Source organism: Thalassophryne amazonica, chromosome 9 (assembly GCF_902500255.1).
Source record: "Thalassophryne amazonica chromosome 9, fThaAma1.1, whole genome shotgun sequence".
Taxonomy (NCBI): Eukaryota; Metazoa; Chordata; class Actinopteri; order Batrachoidiformes; family Batrachoididae; genus Thalassophryne; species Thalassophryne amazonica.
This window is the reverse complement of record NC_047111.1, coordinates 97,134,681-97,148,105: the sequence shown is the minus strand read 5'-3', so window position 1 is coordinate 97,148,105 and position 13,425 is coordinate 97,134,681. Positions and strand designations below refer to the sequence as shown.

The 13,425-nt window shown below is 47.2% G+C and overlaps 1 protein-coding gene across 2 annotated transcripts in view; it reads right to left on the bottom strand.

Moving 5' to 3' along the window:
• LOC117517688 (vasodilator-stimulated phosphoprotein-like) overlaps positions 1-13,425 on the bottom strand; it is an 82,991-nt gene that overhangs the window by 65,360 nt on the left and 4,206 nt on the right. The gene's annotated exons all lie outside the window — the stretch shown is intronic.

Sequence of the window (13,425 nt, the reverse complement as noted above, 5' to 3'; positions counted from 1 at the left end):
TGATCGCACCTCTTCATCCTGGTGCCGCGCCACTGTCGCGCCTTTTTCCACTCACACCTCACTGCAGGTGTCTTTTTCCGAGTGAAGAACACAGTTATGGGTAGTTGTTGGCGCTCGTTTTTCTTATGAAGATTCTTATAAACAGACATGCAGAACACAATGCGCGTGCTCTCCCTTCGCGGTCATCTCGACAGAACACTGGCCTGCTTGATGAGGACGCAGAGCACAATGCGCTGTTAAAAAAAAAAAAAGCATGCAAAATTGGACTAAAAAAATCAGCGAAACTGCTAGGCGCTATATTTTCCAGTATTTCTTTTTCTTTCTTTTTTATTTTTATTTTTGATAACTCTCACATCCGAGGGGGTGAGGTTGATGACGTGAGGGGGCGTCGCCCACACACGCCCCCTCATGGCGCCAGGTCCGGGCTGCTCCTTGCTCTTCCCCCAAAAAACTCCAGTCACCAGAAACCAGTCACCATTTGCTTTATTATACATCTGTGTAGTTAATTAATAAAATATTCTCCACAGACGATTCGCTCGCGCGCGCAAGTAAAAAAAAAAAAAAGAAACTCCGCTGCTTGCTGTGGGGCTGCTCCTCGCTCTTCCCCCCAAAAAAACTCTGTCATAATTGTGTTTACAAACCAGTCACCATTTGTTTTATTATACATCTGTGTAGTTAATAAGTAAAATAATCTCCATGGACGATCTTCATTGGCTTCCTGTTAATTCTAGAATAGAATTTAAAATTCTTCTTCTTACTTATAAGGTTTTGAATAATCAGGTCCAATCTTATCTTAGGGACCTTGTAGTACCATATCACCCCAATAGAGCGCTTCGCTCTCAGACTGCAGGCTTACTTGTAGTTCCTAGGGTTTGTAAGAGTAGAATGGGAGGCAGAGCCTTCAGCTTTCAGGCTCCTCTCCTGTGGAACCAGCTCCCAATTCAGATCAGGGAGACAGACACCCTCTCTACTTTTAAGATTAGGCTTAAAACTTTCCTTTTTGCTAAAGCTTATAGTTAGGGCTGGATCAGGTGACCCTGAACCATCCCTTAGTTATGCTGCTATAGACGTAGACTGCTGGGGGGTTCCCATGATGCACTGTTTTGTTCTCTTTTTGCTCTGTATGCACCACTCTGCATTTAATCATTAGTGATCGATCTCTGCTCCCCTCCACAGCATGTCTTTTTCCTGGTTCTCTCCCTCAGCCCCAACCAGTCCCAGCAGAAGACCGCATCTCCTTGTACTCCTGTCTACTTTCTTCATCTCTCCGACTATCCCAAAACTTTTTCGCCAACCTCTTTCTCCTTATGCTTTCCTGGACCTCTTCATTCCACCACCAAGTCTCCTTGTCTTCCTTCCACTGTCCAGATGTCATACCCAGTACTGCCCTAGCTGTCTCCCTCACCACATCTGCAGTACTTTTCCAGTTGTCCAAAATTGCTTCCCCTCCAACTAGTGCTTCTCTCACCTGCTCGCTAAATTTCACACAACAGTCTTCCTCCTTCAGCTTCCACCATCTGATCCTTTGTTGAGCTCTCACTCTCTTCTTCTTCTTTACCTCTAAAGTCATCCTACAAACAACCATCCTATGCTGTCTAGTGACACTCTCTCCTGCTACCACCTTACAGTGTGTGATTTCTTTTAGCTTGCATCTCCTATAAAGAATGTAGTCCACCTGTGTGCACCTTCCTCCACTCTTATATGTTACCCTGTGCTCCTCCATTTTCTTAAAGTAGGTATTCACCACAGCCATTTCCATCCTTTTTGCAAAATCAACTACCATCTGTCCTTCCCCATTCCTATCCTTGATACCATATCTACCCATTACTTCCTCATCACCTCTGTTCCCTTCACCAACATGCCCATTGAAGTCTGCTCCTATCACCACTCTTTCATGCTTGGGCACACTCTCCACCACCTCATCTAACACACTCCAGAAATCTTCTTTCTCCTTCATCTCACAACCTACCTGTGGGGCATATGCACTGATGATATTTATCATCACCCCTTCAATTTCCAACTTCACACTCATCACCCTGTCAGACACTCGCTTAACCTCCAACACACTTTTAACATACTCTTCCTTTAAAATGACCCCAACACCATTTCTCTTCCTGTCCTCACCATGGTACAACTTGTACCCACCGCCGATGCTCCTGCTCTTACTTCCCTTCCACTTGGTCTCTTGCACACACAATATGTCTACCTTTCTCCTCTCCATCATATCAGCCAGCTCTCTCCCTTTACCAGTCATACATACCATACATTACCATATCAACATTCAAAGTCCCCACTCTCATTTCCACCCTTCTAGTTTTCTTCTTCTCCCACTGTTCGTGGCAACATTTTCCTCCTCTTCTTCGTCGTCTTCGCCCAGCAGTAGCCTAGTTTCCACCGGCACCCTGTTGGGCAATAGCACAATAGGACGTTGTTAACCCGGGCCGCGACCGATCCGGTATGGGAATTCGATTCTGAGTCTGCAAGGTTGGGTTGGCTTGTTTTACGCCGGATGCCCTTCCTGACGCAACCCTCCTCATTTATCCGGGCTTGGGACCGGCACTCAGAATGTACTGGCTGCACACCCCATGTGGCTGAGTCGCTTTTTTTTTTTTTTTTTTAGCAATCCTGTGAATCACTAAACTAGTATTTAGTTGTATAACCACAGTTTTTCATGATTTCTTCACATCTGCAAGGCATTAATTTTGTTGGTTTGGAACCAAGATTTTGCTCATTTACTAGTGTGCTTGGGGTCATTGTCTTGTTGAAACACCCATTTCAAGGGCATGTCCTCTTCAGCATAAGGCAACATGACCTCTTCAAGTATTTTGACATATCCAAACTGATCCATGATACCTGGTATATGATATATAGGCCCAACACCATAGTAGGAGAAACTTGCCCACATCATGATGCTTACTCCACCATGCTTCACTGTCGTCACTGTGAACTGTGGCTTGAATTCAGAGTTTGGGGGTCGTCTCACAAACTGTCTGCGGCCCTTGGACCCAAAAAGAACAATTTTACTCTCATCAGTCCACAAAATATTCCTCCATTTCTCTTTAGGCCAGTTGATGTGTTCTTTGGCAAATTGTAACCTCTTCTGCACATGTCTTTTATTTAACAGAGGGACTTTGCGGGGGATTCTTGCAAATAAATTAGCTTCACACAGGCATCTTCTAACTGTCACAGCACTTACAGGTAACTCCAGACTGTCTTTGATCATCCTGGAGCTGATCAGTGGGTGAGCCTTTGCCATTCTGCTTATTCTTCTATCCATTTTGATGGTTGTTTTCTGTTTTCTTCCACGCATCTATGTGTTTTTTGTCCATTTTAAATCATTGGAGATCATTGTAGATGAACAGCCTATAATTTTTTGCATCTGCATATAAGTTTTCCCCTCTCCAATCAACTTTTTAATCAAACTACGCTGTTCTTCTGAACAGTGTCTTGAACATCCCATTTTCCTCATGCTTTCAAAGAGAAAAGCGTGTTCAACAGGTGCTGGCTTCATCCTTAAATAGGGGACACCTGATTCACACCTGTTTGTTCCACAAAATTGATGAACTCACTGACTGAATGCCACACTACTATTATTGTGAACACCCCCTTTTCTACTTTTTTTTTTTTACTAATAGCCCAATTTCATAGCCTTAAGAGTGTGCGTATCATGAATGCTTGGTCTTGTTGAATTTGTGAGAATCTACTGAATCTACTGGTACCTTGTTTCCCATGTAACAATAAGAAATATACTCAAAACCTGGATTAATCTTTTTAGTCACATAGCACTACTATTATTCTGAACACTACTCTATCTATCTATCTATCTATCTATCTATCTATCTATCTATCTATCTATCTATCTATCTATCTATCTATCTATAAGACTACACATGTAGAATTGTAATATACTGCATGCAATAAATACAGCTATAGTTTTAGGTGTTAGATGCCATTATAAGACATCTTCTTTGGAAACATGAGCCGTGGTGATGATGATGATGATGATGTCATCACACTATCGTGATGGCTGTTCAGGGAATCTGACTCTTCTCCAGAGAGCCAGTTTGGATGAATCAGCCATACTTGGAGCCATTAATGCATGGATGTGCCTGCTTTTCTGTCTTCGGAACAGGCAGCTTATCTACAATAACCCCTTTCTCACCCCAGAATAATAGTATAGACATTCTCTCATTAGAGAACATTCCTCTGTTTCACTGAGGTTTGTGAATATTTTACTGTGAAGCTGGAAAGTGTGTTTTTCCTCACACTTTCTATGTTAATGCATTCAGAACCCTCAGACATTCAGAAATACCCAACATAAAAAACCTACGTCCAGAAAAAGTGCGTTCATTCTTCTGCTTTTTGCTCATAATCTTGTGGTTATGACTTACAGACTGTTTCACCTTTTCCTGACATAAATCCATGATGGTGAATGTCAGTGTTGATGCCCAAAAAGCCAGAGAGTGATATAGAAATCTCCACCCCCTCTGCAAGTTCAGACGCGTTGTTACTGTGTCCACTTTTGCAAAATACATAAGAGGATATGGCAAGATGATTGCACAGCACGCGCACTGTGAAAGGCACTTGGGCGATATAAAATTGTCAAAGATGTTTTTGCTCATGTGCTGGTAAATTATACATAGATTGCGAATACATGTATATTACATATAACAGTAATGTCTTCTTAAAAATTCCTTTAAAGATGCTTTTTCAACATTAGTAACATTATTGTCTTAGCAGTCACAAAGGGGGCAGGAGGAGGAGCTGCAGCAGCGCCCTGAGCGCTCGCTGCCACCTGTGCGGAGAGAGCCTCCACCCTGCGGTTCAGGAGGATGTTTTGCTCGGTCATCTGATCCAACCGAGCCGTAAAGGCAGTGAGGATGTGCTGCAACTCACTAATCACGCCTCCTGCAGACGCCTGTGCACCCTGCTCTCCCATTGGTCGTTCAATTGCTGGGTGACACCCCTCGGAGTCCATGACGCTGGCCGAGATATCCTGTTGGGAAAGTGTAGTGACACGGACCCACAACAGGGTGCGCAAATGAACGGACAATAGAGGGAGTTAAATTTGAACACTTTACTGTTGTGAATGTCACAACCACACACAGCAGATTATAGAATAAATACAAGTCAATGGATAAAGGTGTCGTGTGGGCAGGCTCGACGATAGGAGACGTCCGTCTGGAGATGAACCGGAACCACACGATTTCCACCGCCACCGAACCCGAGGAATACTGGAGCTGCCAGGTCCCAAATTCCCCAGGTGGCCACCGTCTCAGCATGTCGGATCTGGTACTGCTGGCGAAGAGCAAAGACAGTCAAGTGTGGGTGTGTGTACACCCCGTAACAACAACGGTGGGAATTCCACCTCCAGCTCTAACACACACTCGTGCAGCGTCTGAGTACCACTTATCTGGTGGGACGTAGAACGAAACAGTCGCGGCCCACGCCGGTCCTCTGGGTAGACAGCTGCAACAAAGTAGCTCTTGAAATCAATTAGTACAATACGCAGGCAGAGAAAGTTACCTCCAAGAAGTACGATATCTCGGCGACGTGGTGGAGGTGTCATCCTGCTTTTATCCGGGGTGAAGTGCAGATGATCGGTGACAGCTGTCATAGTTGATGAGTGACAGCTGTCACCTCGGCTGTTCCTGTAAGGCGGCAGCGCCCCCTCGTGCCTGAAGCCCGCACTTCAGGCAGGGCGCCCTCTGGTGGTGGGCCAGCAGTACCTCCTCTTCTGGCGGCCCACACAACAGAAAACATTCTGAAAGCCATCTGCGAGAGTCCACACAGTTGGTCAAAATTGGCCGGCAGCCCCGAGTGTGATGCACATGTTCAAAACCCTCCGGGCGTCATCCAGATGGGACACCTATCCAACAGGAGTCCATGTGCAATTTCAGGACCATCTGACTGCAGTTTACATATTCTGATGGCGGTAAAACAGGATCCGAAATGATTTTAGTGCATACAAGGGAACCTCGAGATGGATGTGGCACAGCAAAGCCTGCCCATATGACCTGCATGTCCCACGTGTGCAAAGGAACTGTTTAAATGTATGTGGCACACTTCATCATGATAATCATTAACAATTATTATCATGTACATTGAATGTGAACAGCGGCTATCAAACCCAAAGTACCGTGCACTACTGTGAGCACACCGCCGCAAATCTGAACTGGCTGTCATATCTACAATAGACCTTACAGTACAGATATTTGTCCATTCTTTCCCATGGGCGACGTAAATAATGTGAATTATTGGCTCCATCATATCTGTATATAACACGGGCAGCTGTGCCTCTCTGTGGTGCGCAGTAACGTGTCATTGCACGTCAGGCTCAGAGTTGAATGGATCTGACCAGTGTAATATATGATCACCTTCTAACTCTGTAGGACATATGACATGGAACTGTTGTGCCAGGCCATGACAACATTAATCTCACCTCCAACAGTGGTGTAGGAGCGCAGTGTGGACGTGGAGCCGGGACCACAGCCTGTGGTTAAAATCCTCTCACCCGGCTGCTGTGTGCTGGAATCAACCACGGCAAAAATAAATCCCATGTGATAATTCAACCATCATGGTGTCCAGAGTTGCACTGTACTGCTGAAGTGAGCCAAAACACACACACAAAAAAGAAATTAAAGTTCCCTGGAAAGGCTGCGTCTGATGGATGGGACAGCTGAGTGATAATTTCAACCCCTGTGTCATCTACCTGTTGTCTACATGCACTTTGGATGCTATCCTGCATGTGTGGATGAGGTAATCTGGATGCGTTCTGACACTACTGACCATGCCTCTTTTCCTCCCAACTGCATCTGATAATGGCAATATTTGCCGTGTCGGGCTGGTTCCTGCACATTCTTGCGATGTGTGACGGGGGCTTAAGCCACAGAAGGTCCTTGCTGAAAGGGCTGGCTGTTCACAGAATGCTGTATCAAAGTGTATTCATGAAAAGTTGACTGAAAGATTCGTAAAAGATGCACAACCAAAGGATGGATTGCAGCCTTCCGAATTTTGTCAAACACCACACAGTGCTGCATTCTGAGTGTCAAACCACTCCTGAACCACAGACAGTGTCACCACCATCTTAACTGATCTAAGCAGAAAAAAAAGATCGTACAGCTGTTTGGTGGTCCAAATACCTCTTTTCAGATGAATGAAAATTTTGCATTTCATTTGAAAATTAAGGTCCCAGAATGTGGAGCAAGAGTCCAGGGTGAAGTTTCCACAATCAGTGATGATTCATGGCCATTATTTAACAAAATTATTTATTTTGTGCATGTACATATGCACACATGCGCACGCACACACGCACGCACGCACTGACAGGCTCTTGTCTTTTCTGCATTCTGCTGCAAGCAGCTGCTTCAATTTTTGGACACAGACTATGGCGGAAGACATCGAATGCAATACACATTTTACTCATGGTAACAGCAACATGACACAACTAAACTGACAAAACCAATTCAGCTACAAAAACACCTAAATCAATCACACTAATAACGCTGTTAAACTGACATGAACCACAATAACATTTAAACCCCCAAAATCCTGAACTCCCATGGTGCATTGAAACACAACATCCATTGTTTACTGGTTAACTATAATCGCTAATTTCTCAAAAAATATTTGTCCTGTCAACTTTCTGTTTTTGCACCGTTCATCCTTGACCCAAAATACATAAGCATACCAAACAGCAAATGTCACCTCTGCCTGGTTTCTGCGTGATCCAAACCATACACGCACACACGCACGTTCATGGACAGAGGCCAATTGGCTGTTATAATATAGATAATGAATGAATGAATGGATTTATTCGGCACACACACAAATCCGAAAGAACAGAAACATACCAATAATATGAATGTTATATAAACAAGCCTGTGAGTCCGAAAGGGTGTGGGCAGAAGCAAAGCTTATCAACGCCCACCCCTGCTAGTATGAGTCCAACAATTATAACAGTCATAACAACATATACACAAATTCACAACACACTACATATCATCACAGACATACACTTCAATATTCAATTACATTTCAATTCATGTATAAGTATGTTATGTATAAAGCGCCAAATCACAACAAACCTGGCCTAAGTCACTCCATATTAACCCTGCCGACCCCCAGAGCAAGCACTAGGCAACTGTGGTGAGGAAAAACTCACTCTTAGGAAGAAACCTCAAGCAGACCAGGCTCTAGGGGGTGACCCTCTGCTTGGGCCGTGCATATATACCTGTATACGTACATACATACACAGACATTATATACATATATACACTTATACACACACATATACACACTCACATATATACCTTTATACGAGGTCTGTCCGTAAAGTATCGTACCTTTTTATTTTTTTCAAAAACTATATGGATTTCATTCATATGTTTTTACGTCAGACATGCTTGAACCCTTGTGCGCATGCGTGAGTTTTTCCACACCTGTCGGTGACGTCATTCGCCTGTGAGCACGCCTTGTGGAAGGAGTGGTCCCGCCCCCTCGTCGGATTTTCATTGTCTGGAAATGGCGGAATGAAAAGGACTTTTTTTCCATCAGAAATTTTCAGAAGCTGTTAGAGACTGGCACCTGGAAACCATTCGAAAAATTTATCTGGCCTTCAGTGAAAATTTTACAGGCTTCACAGAGAATAAGGACTTTAACTACAGGCTTAAGGACCCCTTTAAAGGTGCGCCGCGCTGCGAGCTGCGACGATGCGGCACAAACCACTGGATCATTTCTCAGCTGATGGCTCTGTGGATACGAGACCGTCGCTGATGAAGCGAGACAAAGGAACACCTCCGTTTCAGCGTGTTAGAGGACAAGTTTGGACATGTCTATCTCGGCTTTTAGTGCTTACCAGTGAGTGAGTATAAAAGAACTTGTGGAGAGCTGGACATGTCCCAACTTGTCCTCTAACACTCCGAAATGGAGGTGTTCCTTTGTCTCGCTTCATCAGCGAATCGGTCGTGACGCGCGAAGCCTCCGCGCGGCTTTCCATGACAAAATCTCTTGTTAAAAGTGAAATCTGCCGGAAAATGGCTGATGTCCAGGTCTTGTGATAACCAGAGAAAGAGCACACGACGGTCTTGTATCCACAGAGCCATCAGCTTAGAAATGATCCAGTGGTTTGTGCCGCATCGTCGCAGCTCGCAGCGCGGCGCACCGACCGTCCTTTAAAGGGGTCCTTAAGCCTGTAGTTAAAGTCCTTATTCTCTGTGAAGCCCGTAAAATTTTCACTGAAAGCCAGATAAATTTTTTGAATGGTTTCCAGGTGCCAGTCGCTAACAGCTTCTGAAAAAATCCTGATGGAAAAAAAGTCCTTTTCATTCCGCCATTTCCAGACAATGAAAATCCGACGAGGGGGCGGGACCACTCCTTCCACAAGGCGTGCTCACAGGCGAATGACGTCACCGACAGGCGTGGAAAAACTCACGCATGCGCACGAGGGTTCAAGCATGTCTGACGTAAAAACATATAAATGAAATCCGTATAGTTTTTGAAAAAAATAAAAAGGTACGATACTTTACGGACAGACCTCGTACATACCCACTAACACATAAATAAATATACACTACATATATATACACATACATACATTTATACCTACACATACATACCCCTACACATATACACATATATATACACGCACACATATACATACATATACACACACACGTATACATATATACACATACATACTACATATATGCATATACATATATACACACACATATACACATACATATACATACATATTGACTGCTTGATCATTTATTTTGAGTTTTACAAAATAAGCATTTCTTTGACATCTACATTGGGTTGAAAAGAACAGGAGATACAAACATACTGTTGTGTGGGCCGCTGAAGAGGAGGTACTGCTGGCCCACTACCACCAGAGGGCGCCCTGCTTGGAGTGCGGGCTCCAAGCACGAGAGGGCGCCAGACCCAGAGGAGGTGACAGCTGTCACTCATTACTCCAGCTGTCACTCATCTACACCACCATATAAGCCAGACTGCAACTCCACCTCCCCGCCGAGAAATCGACTACCAGTACTAAGGTAATTTTCTCTGCTGACTTATACGTTGAATAGTAATCTGAACTTCTGTTGCAGCCGTTTTCCTGGTGCTTTCCTTGTCTGGAGGATTGGCGTTTGGTGTGACAGTGACGGCTTCACCTCGCACCCCGTCCCAGATAAGTGGTTGATCAGGAGCTGCACGAGTGTGTGTGATTTGGAGGTGGAGGTGCTCCCTCCTAACGGTGTCTGGACTGTTAATTACTGAGTGTGCGGACTCACACTCACACATCATCTTTCTGTTTTCTGCCAGCAGTACCAGGGTCGACAGCCGAAGACAGAGGCCACCTGGGGACTCGGGACTTGGCGGCTCCGGTGTTCTTCAGGCCGTTGGTGGTGGAGGCCGTGTGGGACGCGGCTTCTCTCTCGTCGGGCGTCTTCTATCTTCGAGCCTGCCCACACGTCACCTGGTGTTTATTGACTGTGAACATTAAGACACGTTTCGTTGTGTAATATCACAACATTAAATTGTTACCTTTTGGCTTACTTATTGTCCGTTCATTTGCGCCCCCTGTTGTGGGTCCGTGCTACGACACCTTCCCAACAGGATTTCTCGGCCATCGTCATGGACTCCGAGGGGCGTCAACTCCAGCTTGAATGGCCAATGGAAGAGCCAGGAGCGCAGGCGTCAGCGGGAGGCGGGTTGAGTGAGCTGCAGCAGATCTTAACCGCCTTCAGGGCCCGGTTAGTATTTGTGACCGAGCAGAGTGTCCTCCTTAATCGGAGGGTGGAGGCTCTCACCGCCAGGGTGGAAGCGCGCGATCAGGGCGCTGCTGCAGCCACTCCTCTGGCTGGTCCTGGGCCCGTATTAGACGTTCCACTGGTCGTTCAACGAACCCCCCCACCGTCCCCTGAAGCATACATAAGCCCTCCGGAACGGTACGGGGGCTGTGTCGAGACGTGCGCGGACTTCCTCATGCAGTGTTCGCTCGTCTTTTCACAGCGCCCCGTCATGTACGCATCAGACGCTAGCCGGGTGGCTTATGTTATTAATTTGCTTCGAGGAAAGGCACGCGCATGGGCTACGGCGCTTTGGGAGCAGAATTCCCGGCTCCTAACGTCTTATTCTGGGTTCGTACGGGAATTCAAACAAGTGTTTGATCATCCCAACAGAGGCGAGACCGCTTCGAACGTGCTGCTGTCGATGAGACAGGGGCGCCGTAGCGCAGCCGAGTATGCAGTCGACTTCCGCATCGCGGCAGCGAGGTCCGGCTGGAATAACATTGCGCTCCGCGCCGCCTTTGTAAATGGACTGTCCCCGGTCCTTAAGGAGCACCTACTGGCCAAGGAGGAACCGCGGGAATTTGACGGGCTGATCGATTTGGTTATACGTTTAGACAACCGTTTAAATGAGCATCGTCGGGAGCAGGCCGGGGGGCGTGACCGGGCACGAGCCGTCCCTCCCCCTTCCGGTTCCGACAAGGTGACGTCGTCCCCACGCTTCACTGCCAGAGAGCTCCGTGTGGCTACGGCTCCCCCTGCTGAGGAGGCTAGGGACACGAGCAGGGCCAAATTAAGATCAAAAATCAGACAAAGGAGGCTGGCCCGCGGGGAGTGCTTTGTCTGCGGCTCTTGCGAGCACATGCAGAAGGACTGCCCTAAAACGGTCAAACTACAATGCCCGTCCTTAGAAACTGGGCTAAGGGTGGGTCATAACACGCACGCGGGAAAACCCCGCAAATCTGCACGAATCCCAGTAACAATCCTTTGTGGGGATTTAACCCTTCATGCCCCAGCACTGATAGACACAGGGTCTGAAGGGAATCTGCTGGACAGCAGATGGGTAAAGGAAGTAGGGCTCCCTCTGGTGGCTCTGCCGGCACCATTGCAGGTGCGAGCACTAGATGGCACCCTGCTTCCATCAATCACACATCAGACACAACCAGTGACTTTGGTTGTGTCTGGGAATCACAGGGAGGAGATAGTGTTCCATGTAACACCTTCTACCTCCCGAGTGATTTTGGGCTTTCCATGGATGGTGAAGCACAATCCCCGGATTGATTGGCCGTCTGGGGTTGTGACGCAGTGGAGCGAAACCTGCCACCGGGAGTGCTTAGGATCCTCGGTTCCTCCCGGCACTACGGCTAATGAGGAGGTCAAAGTTCCCCCCAATCTATCGGCGGTGCCAAAGGAGTACCACGATCTTGCTGACGTTTTCAGCAAAGATCTGGCACTCACTCTTCCCCCGCACCGACCGTATGATTGTGCCATCGATTTGGTCCCGGGCGCTGAGTACCCGTCCAGTAGGTTGTACAACCTCTCACGTCCGGAACGCGAATCAATGGAGACCTACATCCGGGACTCCTTAGCTGCCGGGCTGATCCGGAACTCCACCTCCCCGATGGGTGCTGGTTTCTTTTTTGTGGGCAAGAAAGACGGCGGACTCCGTCCATGCATTGATTACAGAGGGCTGAACGAGATCACGGTTCGCAACCGATACCCATTACCTCTGTTGGATTCAGTGTTCACGCCCCTGCATGGAGCCCAAATTTTCACAAAATTGGATCTTAGAAACGCGTACCACCTGGTTCGGGTCCTGAAGGGAGACGAATGGAAGACGGCATTCAACACCCCGTTAGGTCATTTTGAGTACCTGGTCATGCCGTTCGGGCTCACTAACGCCCCCGCGACGTTCCAAGCTTTGGTAAATGACGTCTTGCGGGACTTCCTGCATCGGTTCGTCTTCGTGTATCTGGACGATATACTCATCTTTTCCCCGGACCCTGAGACCCATGTCCAACATGTACGTCAGGTCCTACAGCGGTTGTTGGAGAACCGGCTGTTTGTGAAGGGCGAGAAGTGCGAGTTCCACCGCACTTCTTTGTCCTTCCTGGGGTTCATCATCTCCTCCAACTCCGTCGCCCCTGATCCGGCTAAGGTTGCGGCGGTGAGAGATTGGCCCCAACCGATAAGCCGCAGGAAACTACAGCAGTTCCTAGGCTTTGCAAATTTCTACAGGAGGTTCATTAAAGGTTACAGTCAGGTAGTTAGCCCCCTGACTGCCCTGACCTCCACCAAGGTCCCCTTCGCCTGGTCGGATCGGTGCGAAGCCGCGTTCCAGGAGTTGAAACGCCGGTTCTCGACTGCACCAGTTCTGGTGCAGCCTGATCCTGATCGCCAGTACATAGTAGAAGTGGACGCCTCTGACTCAGGGATAGGAGCCGTGCTGTCCCAGAGCGTGGAGGCTGATAAAGTCCTCCATCCTTGTGCCTTTTATTCCCGCAGGTTGACCCCAGCTGAACGGAACTATGACGTCGGCAATCGGGAACTTCTTGCGGTGAAGGAGGCTCTTGAAGAGTGGAGACACCTGCTGGAGGGGGCATCGTTGCCCTTCACGGTTTTCACAGACCAT